The 13,819-nt window shown below is 37.7% G+C and overlaps 1 pseudogene across 1 annotated transcript in view; it reads left to right on the top strand.

The window, feature by feature from the left end:
• The window catches only part of LOC143625726 (dynamin-2A-like), a 61,297-nt pseudogene that overhangs the window by 15,110 nt on the left and 32,368 nt on the right, over positions 1-13,819 (top strand). The window contains exons 2-5 of the transcript XR_013152318.1: positions 3,467-3,471; positions 6,374-6,539; positions 12,881-12,931; positions 13,081-13,201. The product of XR_013152318.1 is annotated as a dynamin-2A-like (transcript). The remainder of the gene's footprint in view (positions 1-3,466; positions 3,472-6,373; positions 6,540-12,880; positions 12,932-13,080; positions 13,202-13,819) is intronic.

Here is a 13,819-nt window from a genome sequence, read left to right as displayed (position 1 = left end):
ACTGAAAGCCGGTAGAGTGTGAATAGTACTATTGGTCTGACAAACCCAACTGGTCCGGCATGGATTTGCTGATGTTTCCCAGCCAGTTGCACATGTCTATTTTGTTGCTATATATATTTTGCTATGTAATGTTAGGCATAGCGGTTTGGGGCAGGTCCTTGGGCGGAGTATGCCACGGGGTTGTGTGTGGATAGTCAGAGGTTTCACTTGTGGGCTCAGCATAATTACATCGCTATTATATGATTATTATAATGATTTGTCACTGTTTATTTAAATTAGTGAAACTCACCAACTATTCGTAGTTGACCCGTTTTCTTTACATGCTTTCTAGGTACCACCAAACTGGAATAATTGCTACATGCTTGACGATGCGTGCTTTATGTGGAAGCTTAATGTTCTTTTTGTAATAAATATGTTAATGTAATGTTGGTAAAACTTATGTGCTAACGCCTAGACGGTAACTAAACTCGGAACAATGTAATATGGTGTGTATTAATGTAGTGGTGTTTTCTTTATAAGCAATGCTGTTGATATCAGACGTGTCTGTTGCATCCCGTTTACGTTTCCGCTGCGGTTACGGGGTGTTACAAGCGGTTAGACACCTTTTTTGAGACCTAGAGGTGATAGGAATTTAGGGTTGTCTCATTGCCTTTACATGCTAGACTAAGGATTGCGCGAGAGCGAGTTCGTTTCTTGTCAGGTTTAGGTGTTTTGAGCGACTAGTTGATCTATTTTAGTTTAAGTTGAATTGTTTCTCTATCCTTGGTTGTGTAGTATTCATTGCCATTAGGGTCGAGTGTTGGTGAGACCGAGAGGTGATCTAGCATTAGGACACGTTAGCAATTATTTCCCAGTTTGGTCGTTTTAGCCGATTTTGAGTAGTTAGGGTTTATTGAGTGAGACCAAGAGGTAATCCAGTGAGACCGAGAGGTAATTCAGTGAGCCCGAGCGATCCTTAGTCGCGTCATCTTTAGGGACCGGTGTCTTGAAGTCATTCAATCCATTAGCTTGTTAGTCCTACAATTTGATTCAGACCTAGGTAGACGTTTTTTCTCCATCCTAAGTTAACACAGTTAGTTCCCCGTTAAGTTTTCTATTTTTGGTAAGTTTTGTCAGTCAGTCTAGTTAGTTCAGTTAAGTTAAAAGAAATCAAAAATCAATTAAATATTATTCTGAGGTAGGTCTTGTCTAGGGTTAGTAATCGTTAGCGTCTTACGTGTCCACGTGTTCGATACTCGAACTTCCTATGTCTATACTACTTGCGATCGGTACACTTGCCGGTTGTGTGTGGTTTTAGGATTTTCGTTTTAATATTAAAACTTAGTTGTGAGGGTCATTATTATAGGTTTATTAGTCACACATCAGTATTTTTATGATGTAATTATGCTAAGCTACGGTGAAGCCTTGACTGTTCGTGCTGGTGCCTCCATTTCCCACGCTCAATCAACCACCATGGCCCCCCTTCCGCCCACAACATGCCCCCAGTAGCTTGTCTAACACTACATAGCATGTTTGTATAATTATGGTCATGTGCAAATGACGTTAAGTGTGACACGGCAACCAGGCCGATTCCGTTTGGGTTTGTCAAACCAATAGTACTATTCACAAGCCACCGGCTGAAAGTTAATCACTGTGTTAGTGGGGACTTTCATGTGTTAGCACTTTGATAATTCACATTATCATACGTTTAGATATGTATAGATATAAGCAAACATGCTTTTCACCCCCAAAAGTTTGTAAAGACAGTTCAGAAAGTGGGATCATGAAACTCACGGTTTAATCAGGATTTAGTACAGCGTCGGCTTGTAGTTCGTTTGACTCGTATTACTAGTCCTTATAATGAATATATAATAATATTAATATTTTAATATTATTATAATCATTATAGCAAACTGGGCTGTATAGCTAGTCTGAGTATAGCTATTATACCCAGAAAGTGTCAGTAGTCTTAGATTGTGATTTTGTTCAATGTCTAATACTTAAAACCGAACTTGGCTCAGTTTCTCTGTTTCACCAGCTGGGCCAAGTTGTTCGTTTATGCGTTTAGAAAATAGTTATGGGGATGTAAGCTTGGGTAAACGTTTTGGTCGATAAAATGATAACTTCACAAATTGGGGGTCTGGATTCACTACGGGGCTCATTTCCGTTTATTTAGTTTGGTTTGGAGAAAAGTGCGTACAGTTCACCTAAATTATCCGGATTTCTCACAAAAAGTTTGTTTTTACTTAATTAACTCAAAAGTATGATTTTTGATCACTCTTGATGTTCTGATATTCCAACAGGTTCGTTAATCACTAACTCGCCGGTTTTTTATCATAATTGGATTTGTTTACTATTAAAATTAGCATAATTAATTATTCGTTTATCATTAAACTATGAAAATTTAGTCACTTATCAATTAAAAGATGTATATTTTTATAAAAATATTTCTGGAATAATTTATTGATTTATTAATTTATAAAAAATCATTTTACATGGTATAATTAACCCGAAAATTATCCGTTTATACCAAACAATTTCTGAAAAATCCGCCAAAATTTCTGAGTTACCAAAATACATCCCAAAACAACCTGGAAAAATTTAAAAATCTAACAACCTTGCTAAATATCCTTTGTGAGCCAAAAACGACTACGAAAACTCAAATAAACGCGAATGCACAAAACATATTTAGGCTTTTCCAAATAACCCCAAATTTCATATGTGATATAATATACCAAATATGAGTTCCCTACAAATTTCATCATTTTCAAGCATTTTAACTATTTTTCCCAAATAAACGCCCCAAATTGGTAACAAATTTGCCAAATATTCTCGGATGGTCAAAAAATCATCAAATTTGGTCAGGGACTCAATGATATAGTCCCTTATGTCCCTACAAAATTTCATGACCTAAAAATATGCACATCACAACCTTAACCTAAACAGCCCGTAATCGAGTGATTCGGTATTACCTTAGCGGTTTTGTTTCGTTTTCGCTCTTCTAATCAAGTTCTCAGATTCTTGTGCTTTTATGCAAGCTAGGTACAGGTCCTATATCATAAAAAAAGCATGTTTCATCAATATATTGGCCTTGAAACTTAGGTTCCGGCTAGGGGTATTAAACCGAATTTTTGATCCATAAAAACGTCGTTTAAACCCTCTAATCCGTGTTTATGGCCAAAAAAGAGTATGATTCTGATTCCTAACCATTTGTATGATCAAAACATATTTTTGGACCATTTTTATGATTTTTGCATGGTTAGGAATGATTTTTGGTAATCAAACTATGTTTACGTGATATTAAACTTGTTTAAACAAAGATTAAATGATCAAAACATTGAAGGTTACTTTATAGTTTGTTGTTTTTGTGTAAGAACACCAGCAAACTGGTTTAACTTATGGAAAAAGATGGGTAAAAATATCTAAGGTTTCCTATATATTAAGTAACTAATAATAATATTAAAGGTTTTTTTATCAACTTTGGCAGGCTAGGTTTGTTGGGCCCCCTTTTGGGCCCAATTTTCTCGATTTACATGCCTGAACGTGAAATGTCGAGACAAAATTTATTTCGGGTTCGGTTTTTTGCGCGAAAAATATATCAGGTACGACAAACATCGCGAAAACGGGTGTTTTTCGGTAATTTTTGTGTAAATTTATAAAAACATACTATTTGCTTGTAAAAATTGAAAATATTTTCACGGATCGCTTAAAACATTCCCACTAAGTTTTTTGTAAATCTTTTTGGCTTAACGGATGATACCAAGCTTGTTTTGTAACTATCTTCCGCGTTTAAATCCATAGTGGGTAGTTAACGAGTATGTTTTCGTTTAACCGGTTTGCTATTTTACTAAGGCCATAAGACTAACATGTTGGCTTATATTAAACGTATATCACTTATAGATGGCCCCTTGGGATATCCGGGTCATAACCATACCCGTTCGGTTATTTGTTTGTTCGTTACGCAATAAGCGCTTAATCGCTTATTCGATTTGTGAATACCAAAGTGTACCTGGTTTTGTCACAAATGTCACATTTTAGGAACAATAATGCAGCCCTCTAATTGGACGATACCAATTTGCCTTTTGTGGGAGGCACCTCTGGGGTATCAGGAACATCCTCAAACACCGGGAACAATTCTTCAAAATTCTCAATGATTTCTTCATTATTTGCATTTCCCAATTTTGTTTAGAGAAAAGGCTTATTAAATGGAGATGTGGAAATGATATAGAATGAGATGTACCATAATTTATAGTTGATAAATACAAAAATTATGAGATCTCAACCATAAATCCACATTCTAAGATGGCATATTGACTATCTAAGATAGCATATATGCTATCAAATGTTGCAAATCTGCTATCTAATATGGTAGATCCTTTAATTCTGATTAGATTCTCTTTCATGAGTGCCACAACAATAAATAGAGGAAAGAACATCAATTTTCAATTACATTTTCACATGCAAGCTAAACACCATAGCCATCCACCTAACATGCAAGAACCAACCTACCCCTTTAACAATCAACCAACCCCTAGTCATGGAACAACTGGATCCTTCCTCAATCGTACAAAAATGAAACTTTCCCCCCGCTGTGCAACAATCGAAGCCCACCCCGTCGTGCAAGAACCAAGCCCTCCCCCAATTGTGCAACAACCAAACCTCCACTATCTCCTTATCCTTATGAACGACTACATTATTATACGCCACTCGGCCGACACGTCTTAGACAACGCCTGACTAGTGTTCCACTGAACGATTTTACGAGCCATAAATTTTGAATCATTGATAGAAAGTTACAACGGAAAGTGGTGCTACTACAACCTGGAAAAAAAGGGAGATCTGTATTCGTCAGACTAAGTATAGTGATTGTGCTAATCAAGTTTTATCATCGATTGATATGTAATATTCGTTTTTAGGAAGGTTATTTATGTTTTAGTAATTTATCTTTTAAGTAATTTGTGTTTTAGTAATCTAGGTTTAAGTAATTTGTGTTCTAGCAATTTATTTTTATGTAATTATAAGGATGGCTAATTTATGTAACTTTTTATTGTTATTTTTTTAGTTTTTACATGCTACTTACGTGTGGGTATGTCTGTCTTTTAATGTGTTACAATTGTCATCAAAGCATAAAGCACAATTTTAAACCATTGTTTTTCAGTTGCTATCAATAAAACATATAGACTTAAGTAGACAATTTCATTGAAACTAAAACATACATCAAAACAAATCCTGCTACGCTAGAGACTTTACATCAAAACATAGAAACCCTAACGCACGTAACAAGATAAAGATGATAATATTCTTCAAACGGTTCTTTGCTTGAAGGATGGTAACTTCATATTCAAGTCTGTTTTTAGAATGCAAAAGTACATGAATAATGGCTACGGCATGACCGCACATGGCTTGGTTTACCCAACCTTGAAATTTTTGACATATGGGTGGGACCCTATAAAATATTTGAAATTTAAGACATTGGCAAAAAGGAGAATCATTGTTCTTACAAAATCGTGGACATGCGTAGAATCTGCATCCCGGGTTGCGATCGGTCCATGAGCATACTGACCACAAGTGCAAATCACCGTTAAAAATTTATGAATGTGAGGTAGTAATTTGAGAAACATTGTAGAGTTGTGAATGAAATGCATAACAGTTGAAGCTATGTTAGATAAATATATTGGTGCTTGTGACTTACTTTGTATGACTTTTATTGGTGAGAATAGTGTTCAAAAGGTGTTACATTCCATCAACCTGCATGCCCCGCCAAATCATATTTTCATTTTCAAAGAACTATGCTCGTAAGCTTGCTATGGTTGAAAATATGAGTTCAATCTAGCTATCTCAAATGACTTGTCTCATCTTATCCCGTTATCTCAAATGGCTGGTTTCATCTTGCGTGTAAGGGAATAAAGTTGGAAAATCCATTTGAGATGGCGGATCCAATCACCCCAGATATACACGTTGTTGTTTACATGGAGCGTATAAGAGAGATGAAACCAATTCATTTGATCCATTGTTTTATCTTATATTTAAAAAAAATCCAACAATTTCTATGTCCCACGTATAGATCTTGAGTACCTTTATGACCCAAATCAACCCGATCCTATTAGGCGGTCCTAGTTACACCCGAGTAAATTTGTTTTTTTTTTTTTAATTTTAGTCTTAGTCGGTAACGGATAATAAAAAATTGAAAACGTTTTTATCTGTTTTGAGATTTAACAAAAACCCAAATGACAGTAAAAACCTAAAATGATAATATTGTGTGAATTCTGGTGGGGGATCAACTTCTTCTTCTTCTCTGCAACCGATTCAAAATAAGAAAAAAACATTTAAATCTCGCTACGGAGCCCTAAATCACCACTGCACTCCACTCGATCCGTCATCTAAAACCACCTCAGGCCAGGCGATTCAAATTCATCTTCATCTGTTGCAGCAGCAATGGAAGAATTGGCTCAGCTTGCAGATTCCATGCGGCAGGCCGCGGCTCTACTCAACGATGAAGATATCGACCACAACTCAACTCGTCCCTCCACATTTCTCAACGTCGTTGCCCTAGGAAACACCGTAAGTTTATTTCCTTCCGATTACTTGCTTCTGTTGATCCAGGCGGTAGCTTAGATCTCTCGCTTAGGTTATAGGCGCTGCATTTGTTTATTGCTTGCTGTCTGTTCAATCGAATCTGTTGTAGGAGCTATTAGTTGCTGCAGAAACTAATTTTAATGATTACTTGTTATTAGAGTGTGATTTTGCATTATTCATAGCTCAACTTGCCAATTGCTAGGGATTTTTTCGTTAGTAAGTATTGTGACAATCTGCTCTTTCTGCTAGTGTGTAACTTGCTTTACTAGGCTCCTAATTGCTGAATTTTGGATTTTGGTTGTGTTGTTAGTAAGCTTGATTATAATTTATCTTTCGAGAATGGTAGATCGTGCTCTTATTACATTTGCATGGGGCATGTGAGCGAACCGAACATTCAGTGAATTGTTCTTGATCCGTTATGCGGGAAGTTTGCTTATGTTCGTTTATATAATAAACAAACTGCAATGTGGTATTGATTAATATAAAACTGTGTAAAATACAAGCGATGACCCACACTCTATTTATAGAGTTAGAGAGGGGCCTTTGAGTAATTACTGATAACATAGCCTAGACTAATGACTATTTACAATTAACACTCCTCAAGTTGGAGCATAGATGTTAATCATGCCCAACTTGTTGCATATAAAGTTGATTTAAGCTTTCCGGAGAGGCTTAGTGAGAATATCCGCAAGTCTTGACGTGAATCGGTTGAATGGATGGAGGATCTGTTTGAGTGCCTACTATCCTATCTCTGATTAGATGACAATCAACCTCAGTATACTTCGTCCTCTCATGAAATACTTGATTCATGGCTATATGTATAGCTGATTGACTATCACAATATAATCACAAGAAGTCATCTGAAATACCCCCGAGTTCTTTGAGAAGTCGATGAACCCACATCATCTCTAATGTTACATATGTCATGGATCTATATTCCGACTCAGTGCTTGATCTGGACACTGTGTGTTGTTTATGACTCTTCCAAGATACAAGATTTCCTCCAACAAATACACAATACCCGGTGGTAGACCGTCGTGAAATCGGACAACCTGCCCAATCTGCATCTGAGAATTAAGATATCCGACCATCTCCGTCCTTGTAAAAGCACTGACACGATAGTGACCTTGATCAGAATATAAGATCCCCAAACCTGGTGGAGATACCTCAAAACACGAAGAGCAGCAAGCCAGTGTTCGGTGTATGACGTGGCCATATACTGATTTAAAATACTGACAACAAAGGAAATATCTGGTCGTGTGACTGTTAAATAATTAAGCTTCCCAACTAATCATCTGTATCGCTCAGGATCCTTCATCGGATTCGCGTCCGTCCTCTGGAAGAAGCTTCACTGTTGGAAGCATTGGGGTATCAGCGGGCTTGCAACCTAGTAAGACACACTCGGTCAGCATGTCAAGAACATACTTCCGTTGTGACAGAAGTATTCCTTGCGCAAAACGAGATACTTCTATGCCAAGGAAGTACCGAATTTGACCTAAGTCACTAATCTAAAACTTGAAGAAAATGTTTGAGTTCGGTAATCCCGACCTCATCATCTCCTGTAATGATAATGTCATCAACATAAACCACAACAATAATCCTTCGGCCTTGTCAGTGCCTGAAAAATGCATAGTGATCATATGCACTGCGGATCATGCCAAACTCTCCCATAACACTAGAAAAACGACCAGACCACACCCTAGGAGATTACTTAAGACCATATAGTGAACGACGTAACCTGCAAACTTTTGAGGCCTCCTCCTCGACAATGAACCCAGGTGGTTGCTCCATATACACCTCCTTAAGAACACCATTAAGAAAGGTGTTCTTGACATCTAGTTGATGGAGCGGCCAATGATTAATGGCTAGGGCAATACAAATACGTACAGATGGTATTTTGGCAACCAGGGAGAAAGTTTCGTCACAGTCAATACGATATGCTTGAGAATAACCCAACGACAACCAACAATACGCTTTCCATGAGGAAGCGTTACAAGATCCCATGTGTGATTAGCTCGGAGAGCCCATATCTCGTTTTCCATAGCCTGTCTCCATCCTGGATGTGTTAGGGCTTGTGTGGGCTTGTGTCACATTTCTGGGAATTGCGTAAGAGTCAAGGTTTGTGGTATAGGCACGAGACTCATGAGAGAGGTGAGAGTACACAACGCAATTCTGAATAGGTTAACGGGTGGTTTCTAGGTTCCTTGCGAAAGGCAATACGTATATTAGGCAGTGGTGCACCGGGAGGGTCATAAACATGTGTAGTAGGGGTAGTATCAGGTAAGGGTGTAGTATGTGGTGTTGTACTGGGTAATGGAGTATCAGTTAGGGATGTGGGTGGCTCGAATGCGGGCAGATGAACCGAGGACATACAAGGGTTATGGCCAGTTTGTGAACCAAGTGTTTATGTTGTTTGATCCTTACCTTGTTGAGCATATGAGAAAATTAATGGTGGGGATCTGTTGGTAGACCAGAAGCAGCAAGCAGCAGGGACCGGAACGGTGGCGTCAGAGACCGGAGTGGTAGAGGGAACTGACATAGGAAAGGAAGGAATTGGAGCATTGTCGCTTGAGGCCGGAGTGGCAAATGGAATAACCGACAGAGGAAATGTGGGGATAATGTGGGACCCGAGTATATCAGGATCGGGAAACAAATCATGAGTTGGCGTGGAATATCGAGAAAGTAAGGACATGACTCATGAAATGTAATGTTAGCACTGGTAAAGTATTGCTGAAGAGAAGGGCTATAACACCGATACCCTTTTTAGACACGTGAATAACCAAGGAAGACACACCGAATGGCTCGAGGTGCAAGCTTACTAATACCTGGATGATCATGCACATATGCTATATACCGGAAAATTTTAGGTGCTAGTGGAAAGGGAGTTCCTTCAGAGAACAAAACAGAAAACGGGGTGGTTTGACCAAGTACAGATGAGGGCATACGATTTATGAGATAACAAGCTATAAGAACGTCATTCCAAAATCTATCAAGAACATGAGACTGAAACATGAGTGTGCGTGTGATATCCAATAAGTGGCGATTTTTGCGTTCAGCAACCCCATTTTGTTGAGATGTGTACGGGCAAGAGGACTTGTGAACAATGCCATGTGATTTCAAATATGTAGAAAATTCATTCGAGAAACAGTCTGTTGCATTATCAGTGCATAGGGTTTTAATGGATGTGTTGAACTGATTTTGGACATAAGAATGAAACTTACGAAAAATGGAATTAATTTCACTACGAGCTTTCAAAAGATAAACCCAAGTTGCATGAGAATAATCATCAATGAAAGTGATGAAGTACTGAAAACCCAATGTGGATTTAACACGACAAGGACCCCATACATCAGAATGTACGAGTTCAAATATAAAATCGGTGCGTTTCGACATTTTTGGAGGATAAGAGCGTCGTTTATGTTTACCAAGCTCACATGACTGAAAATGAGAATCATTAGGAATACAAATATTTGTTCTCATTTGTCTTCGAATTGCTACAGAGGGATGAGCGAGTCTCCCTGACAGCGGAATCACATAAGTTTGCTGCAGGGTGTGATAGTAGAACCCCGAAAATAAGATATTGAATTGATAGAGATAGACAAGAACAAGGATAGTTGGCCCGATTCGAGAGGGGCTAGTCTCCAGTTAATCCGATTCGAGAAGGATTAGATCTCTGATTAAAAAGGTATAAAAACCTTAAATTTGATAAACATAAACATCCATGATCCATTCACTAAAACACAAACGTATAAATAGACTTAATTGTAGTAATTATTGAAGCGGTTACTTAGACCATTTGGCTTCCTTTAGCTCTTCATCTTACTTGGACCCTTCAGCCCCCTTGGATCCGAACGGGTTCGTATCATACAGTAGTGGCCTCCTAATTCAAAACCGGTACCAATTACCCTGCTCGTTCCTAGTTCCTGAAAGACACAATGAGTTGGGTAAAAGGTCGCAGAACAATTGTTTTGTTTGGTAATTTGACTAATGGAACAAAGGCTTGCAGGAAATTTAGGAACGAAAAGGATAGAAGACATGCTTATGTTTTCGTTCCTAGTTCCTGAAAGACACAATGAGTTGGGTAAAAGGTCGCAGAACAATTGTTTTGTTTGGTAATTCGACCAACGGAACAAAGGCTTGCAGGAAATTTAGGAACGAAAAGGATAGAAGACATGCTTAGGTTTTTCGAGCTACTGATGGATCCTATGCCATGAACGGGGCATGAAGAACCATCGACAAAACTAACCGGTGCATGGGAAACATGATGCAGACTAGACAAAATACCTCGATTCCCAGTCATGTGATGTGTGGCTCCGGAATCGATTACCCATGATGAGTCGAGGCTTGAAACTTATCCGGATGTGCCGAGTTGGTTTGAGGTCCCAACGAATGAGAGGAAAGCAACCGTTGTAGCAAATTATACTCCTCTTCAGTGAATATAAAGGTGTAATTCCTTTTGTCTTCCATTACAAAGGACGAAATCAAGAGCAAAACACAAGAGTGTGAGCTTGTTAATACCCAACAAAATCAGAATTAGGCAGGTGGTTTTAGACAATATTTATGGAACTGAGGCGCTCGACGTGGACCAGAACTGATTTAGGTTTGAAATAAACGCACAACGTGGACCAGAACTGATTTATGTTTTAAATAAAGCTTGTCGGAACAGTACCGTAGGTAAATAGCAATCAAGGGCTTCAGCAACAGAAAATGGATAATAAATGTAACCTGGGAAAATGCGATCAGAATGTAGTGACAGACGGTGGCGGCTGATGGCAGAAGGCGGTGGCGGCAGATGGCGGTTGCGGAGCAGGAGGTTAGTCAGAATGATTTTCCAACAGTGCAGGAAGAAAAACAGGTGGCGGCGGACGCTCCTTCATGGGCCGGCGCATGGGGGAGTGGCAGCAGATGGGGGCGGTGCGTCAGTGGTGGTGCGACGGTGACATTTTTTTAGGGTTGGCAAGTCAAGGGATGACGAGTTCAGCGATGGTGGAGGGGAGATTAATGGGTTGGCAAAAAAAAGTTTATGTGAACAGCAGGTTATGAACGTGATGAACAGTAGCAGGTCTTGAACTGGAACATGAGTGACCAGGTGATATGATATTAGAACTACTATAACTTAAACAGGAATAGAGATTCAGACAGGGGCTTGTACCAAGAGCTCTAGCTCTGATACCATGTAAACTGGTATTGATTAATATAAAACTCTGTAAAATACAAGAGATGACCCACTCTATATATAGAGTTAAGAGAGGGGCCTGTGAGAAATTACTAATAACATAAAAGGGCCTAGACTAATGACTATTTACAATTAACACGAACGAACATGAACAAAAATTTTGTGCTCGTTTAATTAAATGAACAAACATGAAGACATGTTTCGTTTCTTCATTTATGTTTGTGAGCGTTTGTTATGTTTGTTTACATATTAATAGAAAATAATTAAATATTGTCTAGATGAGTTATCTACTTCATGTTTTTATATTTGTTCATTTGTGTTCATTTATGTCTGTTTATGTTTGTGTACATTTTTATTTGTTCATATATGTTCATTTATGTTCGTTTATCTTTGATCGGTTATGTTTGTTTATCTTTGATCAATTAAGTTCGTTTATGTTCATGAACTGTTTGCTTATATTTTAAACAGACGAACATGGCATGTTCATTTTTTAAACGAATGAACATGAACACGAATGTTTGTCCGATTAAGTGTAGTGTTAGTGCTGGTTTCAAGTTACATGAATGAACACGAACACGCCGTTGTTCGTGTTCATTCGGTTCGGTTACAGGCCTACATTTACCTATGTTGTTGCTGGCTGCTAATGCGTGTATTACTACCGCATTTACATGCTTCTCTCATGGCAATCATTGTTGTTTTCTACTTTTCTATATATTCTTATGACCTCTAATATGTATACAAAATGTGTTTTTTTTCTTTTTTTTTGGTAAATTGTAATTTCATTATTATTTTATTTGGACGCAAAAATACTTATGTTTTAATTTCTTAGGACATTATACTCTTATGTAAAATGTAGTTCTGGTGGTCTGTGGTTTCTAATATATAATTGCTTGCATTAATTTTGACATCAAACAATAGCTTCTATTTACAATCTACTTCAACTCCCATTTGCTGGCGGTATGTTTTCTTGTAATGGTTGCACTTAATTCTTGCAGCATCTTCTTTTTGTACCCATGCTATTTTATGGCTCAAAGTACTTCTGCTGTTTTTTTTAGTGTGCTGTTCGATTTGATTTTTTGAACTTTAGGTTCTTAATCATTGATTTAAAGCATGGTAGCTAGTTTCTTAACATGGGCTACCAATGGTTCAGAGTGCAGGTAAATCAGCAGCTTTGAACAGTTTGATTGGACATCCTGTTTTGGTATGACTATCATCTACCTTTCTGTTTTTACTTTGCAGCATGAGTCTCAGTATTTGTTTATAATTAGCAACTTCATAAGATATCAACAAGTTAAAAATGTATCAGTCATCTGCACATTGTCTGAGCTTGAATTGTCGTAACTCAAACAGCCTACAGGTGAAGGTGGTGCAACTCGTGCACCAATATGCATCGACTTGCAAAGGGACGATAATCTAAGCAGCAAATCAATCATACTGCAGATTGATAGTAAATCCCAACCCGTGTCTGCAAGTGAGTCCTCATGTCATACTTATGGTCTATGCAATTAATGCGGAAAATATCGGACATCAGTCAAGGATCGACATTTGAGATATCGGTTATCGCGGTGGGATATCAGTGGGATATCGATAATTTTAATATCATGCATAAATATATATCTATATTTATATATATACTATACATAATACAAAGTGATGGGCAAATTAAGATGGTAGATTTTAAGAGTTTTACAAATTTTTGAACACATGGTACAACCTTAATGAGGGGTAAAGTGATCATTGAAACATTAAATCTCACGTGTTTTTCATATTTCTTCAAAATAGCTACAATCTTTTCCCCTCAACTTTAATCAACTTTTGTAAACTTAAAGAATAGTTACAACTTTGGCCCTTTCATTCACCCATCTATTCCTTTTTGTTTCACTTTTAATCCAACTTCCCCACATGATTTTTAAACGGTCGTAACTTTTTCGTACGTTGATATTATTTTTAAAAAATTGCATCATAAAAACGTGCACTTTTTTCTCTTTAATTTGAGTATGTTATTGCCATAGTTTCTTTCATTTAAAAAACAACATTTTACGTATAGGTGTTTGCAGTTCGGTTTTGATGGTTTTAAATTAAACTGTGA

The sequence above is a fragment of the Bidens hawaiensis genome, unplaced genomic scaffold (assembly GCF_021521415.1).
Source record: "Bidens hawaiensis isolate Kalapana, Puna unplaced genomic scaffold, B.hawaiensis_p1.1 tig00004199_1, whole genome shotgun sequence".
Lineage (NCBI taxonomy): Eukaryota > Viridiplantae > Streptophyta > Magnoliopsida > Asterales > Asteraceae > Bidens > Bidens hawaiensis.
Note: the sequence above shows the minus strand (reverse complement) of the source record. Positions and strands in the feature narration are given on the sequence as shown.